A 15320-nucleotide genomic window follows, 5' to 3' on the forward strand; every position below is an offset into this window, starting at 1 on the left:
AAAAAGTGTTGAGCCGATTTGCAAAAAGAAATAAAAAGTTGAAGCTAATTTAATTGGGTGTAGTGTACCGCGGCCCGCAAATAATCTCTGAATATTGGAGTAAACTTCAAATAATCGCTTGAATGGATCCGCGATAATTCTGTGCAACCGGACAATGTTTACTTATAGGAAAGTTGAAAAATTCTTATCCTAAAAAAAAGGTCAACGGCTTTCTGTGCCCAATTCGGCCCGGGGGGAAAATTGTTGGCCACCCCTGGTCTATATCTAGATTAAAGACGGTGAGCTATATTAAAGAATGGTAAAAAATAATTGATTGGTTAATTTTGTTTAAGGCATTGCTAGAGTTTGATATTAATGTTACGAGAACGTATGATTAAAGGAAGTTTCATATTTTATGTGTGTTAAGTTATTGTCGATTCTTATGAAAATTTCATGTTAATGAACAATAATTTGAAATAATTCAATTTTGTGTCAGGTTGGCCTCTACTAGCCCCTCCATAAAACTCTGGCTACGCCAATGCACATAACAAACAAACTGCAGTCGTAAACACGTAACACGCGGCCCTTTAGAGCCCGGTGTAATATGTCTAGAGCTTAGATCTTCGCCTTTATACGTATCTATATTTGGTGGAGGAAGACCCTGTTATTTGTCATAGGATTAACAGAATAATGCAACGCGGGTGAGGCAAGAGATGACTTTTAGAAGAACTTTGTACGGATAACTGGCCGCTATTTAGGTATTAGACACTCGAATAACACCCGGAGAAACTACGAGTAGTGTTCGGTGGTTTTATCCATCGGACAACTGGTGAACTCGATGTGTTATAACTTTCAACCACAACAAGTTTAAGCCAAGCCCTGGGAGGAGCTCGAATTGTTTTAAACTTGTAAATTTCTTACATCGCGCACGAAGTATTTTGTTACAATTCCAATTTTTAAATAATTTTAGACGTTTTAAACACTCGTATGAAAAATCTTGACCAATGTGCTTGGGAATTTTTTTCTGCGTCTTCTAATTTCTCACAAGTACGGACGAAAATATTCTACCAGTAGCCGTGTTTGTAGCCTGGAATCGGGTCTGTCACTGAAGTAAAATATGTAAATTTAAATAAGCCTTCACGGGATTGGACATTTTAACATTCCCGCTCACATCATCATCGTTTGATCGACATCCAGCTGTCACGCAACCAATGAAATTACGAGGAATTGCATAGTTTTCTTATAAAAAGACGTGCGAGTCGCGTATTTTCAGCATTCGATGGACTAAAACCTTCGGGAAGTTCCTGTTTACATTCATCATTATTGGTAAGTAACGTTTATAAATTATTTTCTGACAGATGTGAATGACGCTGTTGGGATCTTAACAGAGCTGTCGAGCATGCCCACAGCAGCAAAAAAGTCAAAGGAACCGTACATCTAAACGTGACTCTTCGCGAGATACAGTTCCCGAAATCAGCATAAAGCCTATTTCCAATCGCTATAGGGAATCACGCTGCGTACTCCGCTAAGCTTATCGCGCGTTTATTAACAGTAATTACAGCGCAGTGATCGATGTTTATAGCAGGAAATTAATGCATTAACTTCTACCGACCGAAAACAGTTTTTACTTCGAACCTGTATTGCCTATTCTTCGTGCTATGCGTGGTCGAGGCGAGCCTTAGCCTACGCTCCCATGTAGTAGCACGCTTCGCTGCTGGCTATCGCTGGCACCTCAGTGCCCGGATGTGGGCACATCCCCGCACCGCCCAAAACTATAAAACATCAAGTACTCTACGAATAGTCAAATGGACTACTCGAAGTCGGCGTAGTCGCGTGAGCTAAATAGCGGTCCGTGGCGCGAGGATCCGCGAAATCAGCCGCACGCGATCCTGACCATGGTCTGCAGCTGATTTAGGGGGCTACATTTAGAAATGTGGTTCCTTTGACTTTTTTGCTCCTACGGGCATGTTCTATAACTCTGTTAAGATTCCAACAGCACCATTCACATCTCTAATTATACCTTTTTAGATTAATTTTGTGTATTCGAACCCGTAGCAATCGACATCTGTAAACGGTGTTTTTTTTCCCCCGGAAACTTTGTTGTAAGAATTCGTAGAAAAGAATGTGCAAATTTGCTATTTTTAAACGTTTTCTTTTGTGGCTGCTCTTCACACGTTTAGCTTTATTTGAAAGTAAATTGAATTAAGAAAAAACTAATTTTTTTTCAGGAATTATTTTGTTAGAAAGTAGCGAAGGTCGATACACGAAAATTATAGAACCCGATCGATCCGATTTGAAAGGAAGAAACTTAGATGCTGGTGTTGGTGTTGGTGTTGGTGTAGGTTTGTTGGAAGATGAGCAAAGTATAGCCAATGGTCAAGTTGTTGATAATTCACAACAAGATGACGAAAGAAAGAAAATTGAAGAAAACTCCATGGCTGGAATTAAAGGAGGTCGGTATTAATGTAATAAAACAGACTTTTATTTATTTATTATAGAATAAAATCACTTGGCTTTTAATTATTTATACGATAATTACTATTTACTTCCATTTATGTGTTAAATAGCTCTAATAAATACATTTTTTTCGAAATTTCTAAAAATATTACAAAATTTTGACCATTGTTTTGAGGAAAACGGGCAAAATGCTACTTATAATATATTCAGATATAATTTTAATTTAAAATATTTGCAGTTTGACTCCGAGGTGGACCGATTATCGGCGATCTTCCGGCTTCGCTTCTTTAACATCCGTTGGATCGTCCGAAAAGATTTTGTAATTTGAATATTCAAATATTAATAAAGAACATTTGGCTCGAGAATATTCTGGCTTTTATTATGATTTGATCCTTGTTATTGCATCTCGAATTAGAAATTGTCACCAAAATCCTTAGGATTGTATTGCATTAACTGAATCGTGACTGTTAAGTCCGTACGCGAGCGGTCACGAACGAGAACGATCGGGTTCAAGATGGAGGAGGGAGTAGCGCCGGAAATGACGCACTCCACTACGCATTTAAACGTTAACCCGTCGTCACGCGCGTGCGCAGTCGAATATAAATTGAACACCCGTTTATTGTCCTAGACACGCGCCGATGTGTGATTTTACTTCTACTGGAGTTTACGCTTTTATTTCAACTTCGACCGCTTCGGTTACACGAGGCGGGGAGACGGGCGTCACGTGATTCAAAAATTAATTAAATATTATCGGAAATGCTAATCTATAAGTACTGTACATTGCGTTTACAGTATTATTGTGAACAATGTGGTCAATTATTTTATAAACACATTAATTATTTTAATTTTTATGAATTATTTAATTTGATGCAACATTACGCGACATTTTAATAAACGAAATGAATTAATTTACATATTACATTCGCCTGGCACTTTTATATTCATAAAATTAGAAAAATACAAAAATTATATGTAAAAAATACCAATGTAAAAATTAAATTATATCCGGGACAAATTTGAGTTCTTTACAAGTTATTCGCTTTAAAACAACGCGATTATAAGCGAATTTTTTGACAAAAAAAAAAATTAAAGTCGCCGAATTTACTCTAACCTGGGTTCTCACAGAATGAAGCAATGTAATACTTGGGAAATCTGTCCGGTGGTGTTTCCCGGAAGAACTTACAACAGATTAGGCCTAATTAGCAAATTAACAAAGATGTCTAAAGAAGCTTTACCGGACAACAGAACTACAAGCAGTAACGGGAACAGCGAAATACCCAGCTCGTTTACGAATATTAGTTTGGTTGGTTTGGTATGTTTTCATACGGAAAACACTACTTAGCCGGCGCTAACTTACAACCGACTACCAATGCTTGGTGATTTTAGACACTGGGCAATGGTGNTTACGGCGGGGGTTGGTTCTGCAAATTCAGGCATAAGTCAAGAAGTGACTGTACATACAACAAAACATTTAGCCATCTTACACAAGCACACGTGATGTATTATAAGTTTATATTTAAATAATATATAATATATACATACATTCAGCAGTTTGCATCAAAATAAAGCCTGCATTAGTCAATACAGTTACTTCTCGACTTACGGCGGGGTTTGGTTCTGCAAATTCAGGCATAAGTCAAGAAGTGACTGTACATACAACAAAACATTTAGCCATCTTACACAAGCACACGTGAAGGATATTTTAGTTTTGTTCTGCAGTTAGCAGAACAAAAATTAAGATGATGCAATCAATTGCCAGAAGTGTGCAAGATATATGTGTATATGATATATGTTTGACAAAAACTATAAAAAATTGATACATCTTAAAAATTTTTTAATGAAATTTCTTCATCCTAAGTCGAGGTGGTCATAACTTGAGAAGTAACTGTAGATCATTTTGACTTAATGTATTGATTCTGCACGTATGTATGTTGTATTATCAATATTAATATTGATAAATAAAATATATTATCGCACATTACTGGTCAATTTTTTAAAGAAAACTTAGTACCATTTTTTGTTATATAATACTCATTTTAGTACCTTTTTTAAAAAGGCTTGGAACAACCTTGGGCAGTTGTTCCAAGCCTTCTTGTGCTTCTCCTTTTCGGAACGAACAAATAATGATTCTTAGAAGGTAGTGCGGTTTTGATGCAATCTCTACCAAAACCTTGAGAAAAAGTAATTTAAAAAAAGAATAGAAATTGTTTAAATGTAGACATGTTTCCAAATTAATAGAAATTTCTTCGGACAGGTATACAGATCCAAACGTAAATCGAGGTTCAACTATCATTACTGGAGTTGTTTCCCAAACTAGTGTTTCCAAGAAACCCTACAATGCTGAAATTAAGGCATTTCTTTTTTCTTTCAATATTTGCATAGTTATCAATACAAGAACGAATGGCATGCTTTTATGGTTAGAAACAAGTATGATGGTTGATGTGAGTTGTATTTTAAAAACTTCTGCAGCATATATAAAGGGATTGCCGAATTAATTTTGCACGTTAATCAATTCATATTATCCACACATGCAAGAATATGCACATATAAATGCATACACATACTCAAATTAGATGAAATTAATTTAAGTTAAGCTAATTAAGTTGATAATATTTTAATGTTAAAATGTGTCAATGAAAATATTAAACTTTACAGAGAGCCGTCGAACCGCTCATGTTTACGTTTACGACTAACCTGTAAGTTATCTTCGCTGGAGAAGTCCGAACTGGATGCTTCCCAATATGCAAAAATTTCTCTTTTTTCTCATTTTTCTCTTTTTTCTCAAAAACAAATTTCTCATTTTTTGAAGTTTATTTTAAACCATTTACATCACATTTCGCTTGAATAAAATCAAGTCGAAATGTCCGCAGATAAAATGCACACTTATAAGCTTCGTAAAGGATACCCTGCTATATTAAAAGTAAAAAATACTCGTACTGTGAATGGGGAAGATGCTTCTTTTAATTATCAATAAAGCAGATATTCAGAATAGGAATGAGCAACGGGTTCTAATAATTAAAATAAATAAACTAAATCCATAGATGAAGCTGGAGGGTCCGACATGTTTCTTCCATAGACTTAATACTGTATCTTTGCTTCTCCGCCACACACAAACGATTGTGAATTTTTCATTTGTGATTGCAATGGACTCGAATACACGGCAAGAGCTTTATTTTGATACTCGAACCGCATTTGTAAACCGGGCAATTCTGGCAAATCAAGCAGACCGACCGAATTAATGTATAAAAAACCGATCGGGACCATGATTCTTCCATATTAAACTTTATAACTGAATTTGTTTTAAGTAAAATTTGTGCTAATCATTTTAATTACTATTGTTTAACACTATTTAGAGGCTTAAATGCTGTATAAAAATCGAAAATTACTTATAAATAGACGAATTTATGCGATTGAAACTCGTGTTTCACCCAATTTTTTAGTTCCCCTGCATCCGTTAACCCAATTTGTGTGTTTATATTATTGTTTATTAACAAAAACGATTTGACCTGGTTTTAATTTTTCCCGAATGTATACAAATTAAAATACATTTTAAAATAAAGATGGAGGATTCTACCGAAAGAAGAAGTCTTCCTTCTGAATATGGCGATAATCGTATTTTTAAATCGCATTCCTGTGTGTAATTAAAGGAAAAATATGAAATTATGGAAAATTTATTACAATTAAAAATATATTTTTTTGTTTTTTTTCTCTTTAAATTCGATCACGCAGCTGTTAACGTCACTATTTAATTGTGGAATTTTAACGAAGATCTGTCATACACGTGGAAGACTTGTCACTTCTCGTTCTAGTTACGAATTTATTTAATAATTTATTTTCCTCTCCTAAAATTAAGTATAGGGGCTACCCACTACCTTGTGTGATTTGCCCCTTAAAAATGTTTACACACAAAAATTTCCATAGAAAATTTTCTAGAATACTTTGTGAATAAATAAAAAATCACATGAACTGCAGCATTAAATTTACCATAGTGGCGAAATTGGTACTAATTTGTTATTTTTTACGATAATTGTTCCACGTGTCTGAATGCCACCGCATCAAATATGTGTGTAATAGGGATCTTTTAATTACCTCGTATTATTTGCATATTATGTGATTTCGTCGCCGTTATTATTACATTAGAATNAATCGCAAAATACGACTACTGTATTAACAGTTGTTTTCACTTAATATAAATGTTATAAGTTATGAAATTTAACGCGTTTATTCCCGATGTCAGATTGTATTCTTCATTTTTTGAAGCTTATTTTAAACTGTTTACATAACATTTCGCTTGAATAAAATCAAGTCGAAATGTCCGCAGATAAAATGCACACTTATAAGCTTCGTAAAGGATACCACGCTATATAAACTGTAAAAAAATACTCGTACCGTGAATGGGGAAGATGCTTCTTTTAATTAGCAATAAAGCAGATATTCAGAATAGTAATGAGCAACGGGTTATAATAATTAAAATAAACTAAATCCCTAAATGAAGCTGGAGGGTCCGACATGTTTCTTCCATAGACTTAACATTGTATCTTTGCTTCTCCGCCATACTAAAACGATTATGAATTTTTCATTTGTGATTGCAATTGACTGGAATACACGGCAAGAGCTTTATTTTGATACTCGAACCACATTTGTACCCTGGGCAATTCTGGCAAACCAAGCAGACCTACCGAATTAATGTAGAGAAAAACAATCGAGGTCCTCCATGATTCTTCCATATTAAACTTTATAACTGAATTTGTTTTAAGTAAAATTTGTGCTAATCATTTTAATTACTATTGTTTAACAATATTTAGAGGCTTAAATGCTGTATCAAAATCGAAATTTACTTATAAATAGACGAATTTATGCGATTCGAACTCGTTTCACCCAATTTTTTAGTTCCCATGCATCCATCAACCCAATTTGTTTGTTTATATTATTGTTTATCAACAAAAACGATTTGACCTGGCTTTAATTTTTTCCGAATGTATACAAATTAAAATATATTTTAAAATAAAGATGGAGGATTCTACCGAAAGAAGAAGTCTTCCTTCTGAGTATGGCGATAATCGTATTTTTAAATCGCATTCCTGTGTATAATTAAAGGAAAAATATGAAATTATCGAAAATTTATTACAATTAAAAATATATATTTTTTTGTTTTTTTTTCTCTTTAAAGTCGATCACGCAGCTGTTAACGTCACTACCTTTACAGTCATACAGGTGGAAAACTTGTCACTTCTCGTTCTAGTTATGAATTTATTTAATATTTTATTTTCCTCTCCTAAAATTAAGTATGAGGGCTATCCACTACCTTGTGTGATTTGCCGCCCCTTAAAAATATTTACACACAAAAATTTCCATAGAAAATTCTCTAGAATACTTTGTGAGTAAAAGAAAAATCACACGAATTGCAGCACCAAATCTGCCATAGTGGCGAAATTGGTACTAATTTGTTATTTTTTACGATAATTGTTCCACGTGTCTGAATGCCACCGCATCAAATATGTGTGTAATAGGGATCTTTTAATTACCTCGTATTATTTGCATATTATGTGATTTCGTCGCCGTTATTATTACATTAGAATTGTTATCATTTAAATTAATTGTAATATAATAATTTATTTCTATTATTCAAATGTTGCTGTACCTGAAAAATGTTATAAACATGTTAGCGTTGATGGTTGGGGTCAGACACGCAAACGACGTTTTTGTCCTTTTCTGTTTTCGTTCTCTCATTTTCGCCAATGTATTTTAAGTCCCGAGACAAAATATTTATAAATTTTACTTAAAACTATTACCGAATTAGCATAAAAATTATTTACCGGTAAATTAATATTGGATGAATTTAATTCTTTTAAGACTTAAAATCCGATCATTTTTAAACCTTTCATTCGATTATAACGAATGACGTCCAGTTATCGCCCGAATCTAGGTTTAACTTTTTTAACTTTCTGCACCCGGGCCACCGAAAGGCCCTTTATTCTATACTCATTGCGAGTTCGGACGGGCTTAGAATGAGGCGATTAATTGGTGAGGAACGTGCGAAGGCGCACATAACCACGGGCATAGCCAGGAAGGGGCATGGGTGGGCACGTCCCCCGAGTACAGTGGCTAGAAAATATAGTGTCGAAAGCGCTTATATTCCTCCATTATAACCGTTCGGTCCATACAGCGAGGTTAATGACGTCACAGACAAGGTGGCGCTGATGTCANTACCTGAAAAATGTTATAAACATGTTAGCGTTGATGGTTGGGGTCAGACACGCAAACAACGTTTTTGTCCTTTTTTGCTTTCGTTCTCTCATTTTCGCCAATGTATTTTAAGTCCCGAGACAAAATACTTATAAATTTTACTTAAAACTATTACCGAATTAGCATAAAAATTATTTACCGGTAAATAAATATTGGGTGAATTTAATCCTTTTAAGACATTTAATTAAAATCCGATAATTTTTAATCCTTTCTTGTATTATTTCATTCGATTATAACGAATGACGTCCAGTTATCGCCCGAACCTTTAACTTTTTTAACTTTCTGCACTTGGGCCACCGAAAGGCCCTTTATTCTATACTCATTGCGAGTTCGGACGGGCTTAGAATGAGGCAATTAATTGGCGAGGAACGTGCAAAGGGGCACATAACCAAGGCATAGCCAGGAAGGGGCATGGGTTGGCACGTCCCCCGAGTTAACCTGGCGCCATATTCTAGTCACTGTCTCTGGTCTCTCGTCTCTCTCAAGCCGGTCGCTAATTGGCTAATCCAAATGATTAGCCAATCAGCGACCGGCTTACGAGAGACCAGAGACAGTGACCAGAATACAACCCTGGTGCCCTCCCCAGAAAATTACAGCCGAAAAAGTGGTGAGGCGATTTGCAAAAAGAAATAAAAAGTTGAAGCTAATTTAATTGGGTGTAGTGTACCGCGGCCCGCAAATGATCTCTGAATATTGGACTGAACTTCAAATAATCGCTTGAATGGATCCGCGATAATACTGTGCAACCGGACAATGTGAAGTTATAGGAAAGTTGAAAAATTCTTATCCTAAAAAAAAGGTCAACGGCTTTCTGTGCCCAATGTGAAAAGTGTATCTGTAATCTTTGTGTACAGTTTAGTCTCTACGGATTGACGCCGCAATAAGATCTCGCATCACCTGAAAATCTTGCTAGGGCTGCCTCTGGTTCGGGCAGTGAAAAAAGTTTTCTTTCCGATTCGGCCAGGGGGGAAAACTGTTGGCCATCCCTGGTCTATATCTAGATTAAAGACGGTGAGCTATATTAAAGAATGGTAAAAAATAATTGATTGGTTAATTTTGTTTAAGGCATTGCTAGAGTTTTATATTAATGTTACGAGAACGTATGATTAAAGGAAGTTTCATATTTTATGTGTGTTAAGTTATTGTCGATTCTTATGAAAATTTCATGTTAATAAACAATAATTTGAAATAATTCAATTTTGTGTCAGGTTGGCCTCTACTAGCCCCTCCATAAAACTCTGGCTACGCCAATGCACATAACAAAGAAACTGCAGCCGTATACACGTAACACGCGATCCTTTAGAGCCCGGTGTAATATGTCCAGAGCTTAGATCTTCGCCTTTATACGTATCTATATTTGGTGGAGGAAGACCCTGTTAGTTGTCATAGGATTAACAGAATAATGCAACGTGGGTGAGGCAAGAGATGACTTTTGGAAGAACTTTGTACAAATAACTGGCCGCTATTTAGGTATTAGACACTCGAATAACATCCGGAGAAACTACGACTAGTGTTCGCTGGTTTTGTCCATTGGACAACTGGTGAACTCGATGTATTATAACTTTCAACCACAACAAGTTTAAGCCAAGCCCTGGGAGGAGCTCGAATTGTTTTAAACTTGTAAATTTCTTACATCGCGCACGAAGTATTTTGTTACAATTCCAATCTATATATATAATCGAGACGAGTTTATAATAATAATAAGCGCAGAGCCCAAACGGTTAGGAGTTGAAAGCTGAAATTTAGTACACAGTTAGGATACGTCACGAAAACGCACACTAAGAAGGGATTTTTCGAAGGAAATCGAAGATATTTTTAGATCCAAAATTCTCTAATTAGTCTGGAAACGGGGGACCCAATTCTTGCATTTGGTGAAAACGGATAAGGTTGATTATAACGTAATAATCTTAATCTTCGCTATCGTTACTTTTGCCCGAGCAACGCCGTTCCTACCTGTTAGTTTTTAAATAATTTTAGACGTTTTAAACACGCGTATGAAAAATTTTGACCAATGTGCTTGGGAATTTTTTTCTGTGTCTTTTGAAGTACGGACGGAAATATTCTACCAGTGGCCGTGTTTGCAGCGTGGAATCGGGTCAGTTACTGAAGTAAAATATGCAAATTTAAATAAACATTTACACCATTGGCCATTTCAACATTCCCACGCGCAGCATCATCGTTCGATCGACATCATCCAGCTGTCACGCAACCAATGAAATTACGACGAATCGCATATTTTTCTTATAAAAAGACGCGCGAGTCGCGTATATTCAGCATTCGGTGGACCAAAACCTTCGGGAAGAACCGGAAGTAGAACTAATCTAACAACCGAAGATGTACAAGTTCCTGTTTACATTCGTCATTATTGGTAAGTAACGTTTATAAAGTATCTTCTGACAGATGTGAATGACGCTGTTGGGATCTTAACAGAGCTGTCGAGCATGCCCGTAGCAGCAAAAAAGTCAAAGGAGCCTTACCTCTAAATGTGACTCTTCGCGAGATACAGTTCCCGAAATCAGCGTAAAGCCTATTTCCAAGCGCTATAGGGAATCACACTGCGTGCTCCGCTAAGCTTATCGCGCGTTTATTAACAGTGAGTACAGCGCACTGATCGATGCTTATAGCAGGAAATTAATGCATACAAGGGGGCTACATCTCGGCAAGGGTCACATTTAGAGGTATGACTCCTTTGACTTTTTTGCTCCTACGGGCATGCTCTATAGCTCTGTTAAGATCCCAACACATCTCTAATTGTACCTTTTTGACGTACAGTACTTTAGACTAATTTTTGTGTATTCGAACCCGTAGCAATGACATCTGTAAACGGTGTTTTTTCCCCCGGAAACTTTCTTGTAAGAATTCGCTATTTTTAAACGTTTTCTTTCGTGGCCGTTCTTCAAAGGTTTAGCTTTATTTGAATGTAAATTGAATTAAGAAAAAACTAATTTTTTTTTAGGAATTATTTTGTTAGAAAGTTTCGAAGGTCGATACACGAAAATCGTAGGACCCGATCGATCCGATTTGAAAGGAAGAAATGTAGGTCTTTATATTAATATAAGTGTGTCGAAAGATGAGCAAAGTATAGCCAATGGTCAAGTTGTTGATATTTCACAAGAGGATGATGACGAAAGAAAGAAAATTGAAGAAAATTCCGTGGCTGGAATTAAAGGAGGTCGGTACCCATGTAATAAAACAAAATTTTATTTATTGATTATAGAATAAAATCACTTAAGTTTTAATTATTTAAACGATAATTACTATTTACTTCCGTTTATAAGCGTTAAATACCTCTAAATAAATACATTTTTTCGAAATTTCTAAATATTTCGCAAAATTTTGACTCTTAATTTGAGGAAAACGGGAAAAATTCTACTTATAATATATTCAGATGTAATTTTAATTTAAAATATTTACAGTTTGACTCCGAGGTGGACCGAATATCGGCGATCTTCCGGCTTCGCTTCTTTAACATCCGTTGGATTGTCCGAAAAGATTTGTAATTTGAATATTCAAATATCAATAAAGAACATTTGAACTGGAGAATATTCTGGCTTTTATGATTTGATTCTTATTACTGCATCTCGAATCAGAAATTGGCACCGAAATCCTAAGGATTGTGTTGTGTTAACTGAATCGTGACTGTTAAGTCCGTACGCGAACGGTCACGAACGAGAACGGTCGGGTTCAAAATGGAGTAGGGAGTAGCGCCGGATATGACGCACTCCACTACGCGTTTAAACGTTAACTCGTCGTCACGCTCGTGCGCAGTCAAATATAAATTGAACACCCGTTTATTGTCCTAGACACGCGCCGATGTGTGTTTTTACTTTTAATGGAGTTTACGCTTTTATTTCAACTTCGACCGCTTCGGTTACACGAAGTGGGAAGACGGGCGTCACGTGATTCAAAAATTAGCATTTCCGATAATATTTAATTAATTTATAAGTACTGTACATTCTGTTTTACAATATTATTGTGAACAGATGTGGTCAATTATTTTATAAACGTATTTATTATATTAATTTTTATGAATTATTTAATTTGACGCAACGTGAGGCGACATTTTAATAAACGAAATGAATTAATTTACATATTACATTCGCCTGGCATTTTTATATTCATAAAATTAGAAAAATACAAAAATTATATGTCATAAAAGTTTATAAANAAAATTTCATGTTAATGAACAATAATTTGAAATAATTCAATTTTGTGTCAGGTTGGCCTCTACTAGCCCCTCCATAAAACTCTGGTACGCCAATGCACATAACAAACAAACTGCAGTCGTAAACACGTAACACGCGGCCCTTTAGAGCCCGGTGTAATATGTCCAGAGCTTAGATCTTCGCCTTTATACGTATCTATATTTGGTGGAGGAAGACCCTGTTATTTGTCATAGGATTAACAGAATAATGCAACGCGGGTGAGGCAAGAGATGACTTTTAGAAGAACTTTGTACGGATAACTGGCCGCTATTTAGGTATTAGACACTCGAATAACACCCGGAGAAACTACGAGTAGTGTTCGGTGGTTTTATCCATCGGACAACTGGTGAACTCGATGTGTTATAACTTTCAACCACAACAAGTTTAAGCCAAGCCCTGGGAGGAGCTCGAATTGTTTTAAACTTGTAAATTTCTTACATCGCGCACGAAGTATTTTGTTACAATTCCAATTTTTAAATAATTTTAGACGTTTTAAACACTCGTATGAAAAATCTTGACCAATGTGCTTGGGAATTTTTTTCTGCGTCTTCTAATTTCTCACAAGTACGGACGAAAATATTCTACCAGTAGCCGTGTTTGTAGCCTGGAATCGGGTCTGTCACTGAAGTAAAATATGTAAATTTAAATAAGCCTTCACGGGATTGGACATTTTAACATTCCCGCTCACATCATCATCGTTTGATCGACATCCAGCTGTCACGCAACCAATGAAATTACGAGGAATTGCATAGTTTTCTTATAAAAAGACGTGCGAGTCGCGTATTTTCAGCATTCGATGGACTAAAACCTTCGGGAAGTTCCTGTTTACATTCATCATTATTGGTAAGTAACGTTTATAAATTATTTTCTGACAGATGTGAATGACGCTGTTGGGATCTTAACAGAGCTGTCGAGCATGCCCGTAGCAGCAAAAAAGTCAAAGGAGCCTTACCTCTAAATGTGACTCTTCGCGAGATACAGTTCCCGAAATCAGCGTAAAGCCTATTTCCAAGCGCTATAGGGAATCACACTGCGTGCTCCGCTAAGCTTATCGCGCGTTTATTAACAGTGAGTACAGCGCACTGATCGATGCTTATAGCAGGAAATTAATGCATACAAGGGGGCTACATCTCGGCAAGGGTCACATTTAGAGGTATGACTCCTTTGACTTTTTTGCTCCTACGGGCATGCTCTATAGCTCTGTTAAGATCCCAACACATCTCTAATTGTACCTTTTTGACGTACAGTACTTTAGACTAATTTTTGTGTATTCGAACCCGTAGCAATGACATCTGTAAACGGTGTTTTTTCCCCCGGAAACTTTCTTGTAAGAATTCGCTATTTTTAAACGTTTTCTTTCGTGGCCGTTCTTCAAAGGTTTAGCTTTATTTGAATGTAAATTGAATTAAGAAAAAACTAATTTTTTTTTAGGAATTATTTTGTTAGAAAGTTTCGAAGGTCGATACACGAAAATCGTAGGACCCGATCGATCCGATTTGAAAGGAAGAAATGTAGGTCTTTATATTAATATAAGTGTGTCGAAAGATGAGCAAAGTATAGCCAATGGTCAAGTTGTTGATATTTCACAAGAGGATGATGACGAAAGAAAGAAAATTGAAGAAAATTCCGTGGCTGGAATTAAAGGAGGTCGGTACCCATGTAATAAAACAAAATTTTATTTATTGATTATAGAATAAAATCACTTAAGTTTTAATTATTTAAACGATAATTACTATTTACTTCCGTTTATAAGCGTTAAATACCTCTAAATAAATACATTTTTTCGAAATTTCTAAATATTTCGCAAAATTTTGACTCTTAATTTGAGGAAAACGGGAAAAATTCTACTTATAATATATTCAGATATAATTTTAATTTAAAATATTTACAGTTTGACTCCGAGGTGGACCGAATATCGGCGATCTTCCGGCTTCGCTTCTTTAACATCCGTTGGATTGTCCGAAAAGATTTGTAATTTGAATATTCAAATATCAATAAAGAACATTTGAACTGGAGAATATTCTGGCTTTTATGATTTGATTCTTATTACTGCATCTCGAATCAGAAATTGGCACCGAAATCCTAAGGATTGTGTTGTGTTAACTGAATCGTGACTGTTAAGTCCGTACGCGAACGGTCACGAACGAGAACGGTCGGGTTCAAAATGGAGTAGGGAGTAGCGCCGGATATGACGCACTCCACTACGCGTTTAAACGTTAACTCGTCGTCACGCTCGTGCGCAGTCAAATATAAATTGAACACCCGTTTATTGTCCTAGACACGCGCCGATGTGTGTTTTTACTTTTAATGGAGTTTACGCTTTTATTTCAACTTCGACCGCTTCGGTTACACGAAGTGGGAAGACGGGCGTCACGTGATTCAAAAATTAGCATTTCCGATAATATTTAATTAATTTATAAGTACTGTACATTC

General features: G+C 35.8%; 1 long non-coding RNA gene across 1 annotated transcript; it reads left to right on the plus strand.

The window, feature by feature from the left end:
- The first annotated feature begins 1172 nt into the window (after positions 1–1172).
- On the plus strand, positions 1173–2800 carry LOC111620502. Its single transcript, XR_002755925.1, has 3 exons — positions 1173–1305; positions 2208–2432; positions 2675–2800. It is a non-coding gene; the product is annotated as an uncharacterized LOC111620502 (long non-coding RNA).
- Positions 2801–15320: the final 12520 nt, after the last annotated feature.

The sequence above is a fragment of the Centruroides sculpturatus genome, unplaced genomic scaffold (assembly GCF_000671375.1).
Source record: "Centruroides sculpturatus isolate CEXI.00-Female unplaced genomic scaffold, Cexi_2.0 scaffold74, whole genome shotgun sequence".
NCBI lineage: Eukaryota > Metazoa > Arthropoda > Arachnida > Scorpiones > Buthidae > Centruroides > Centruroides sculpturatus.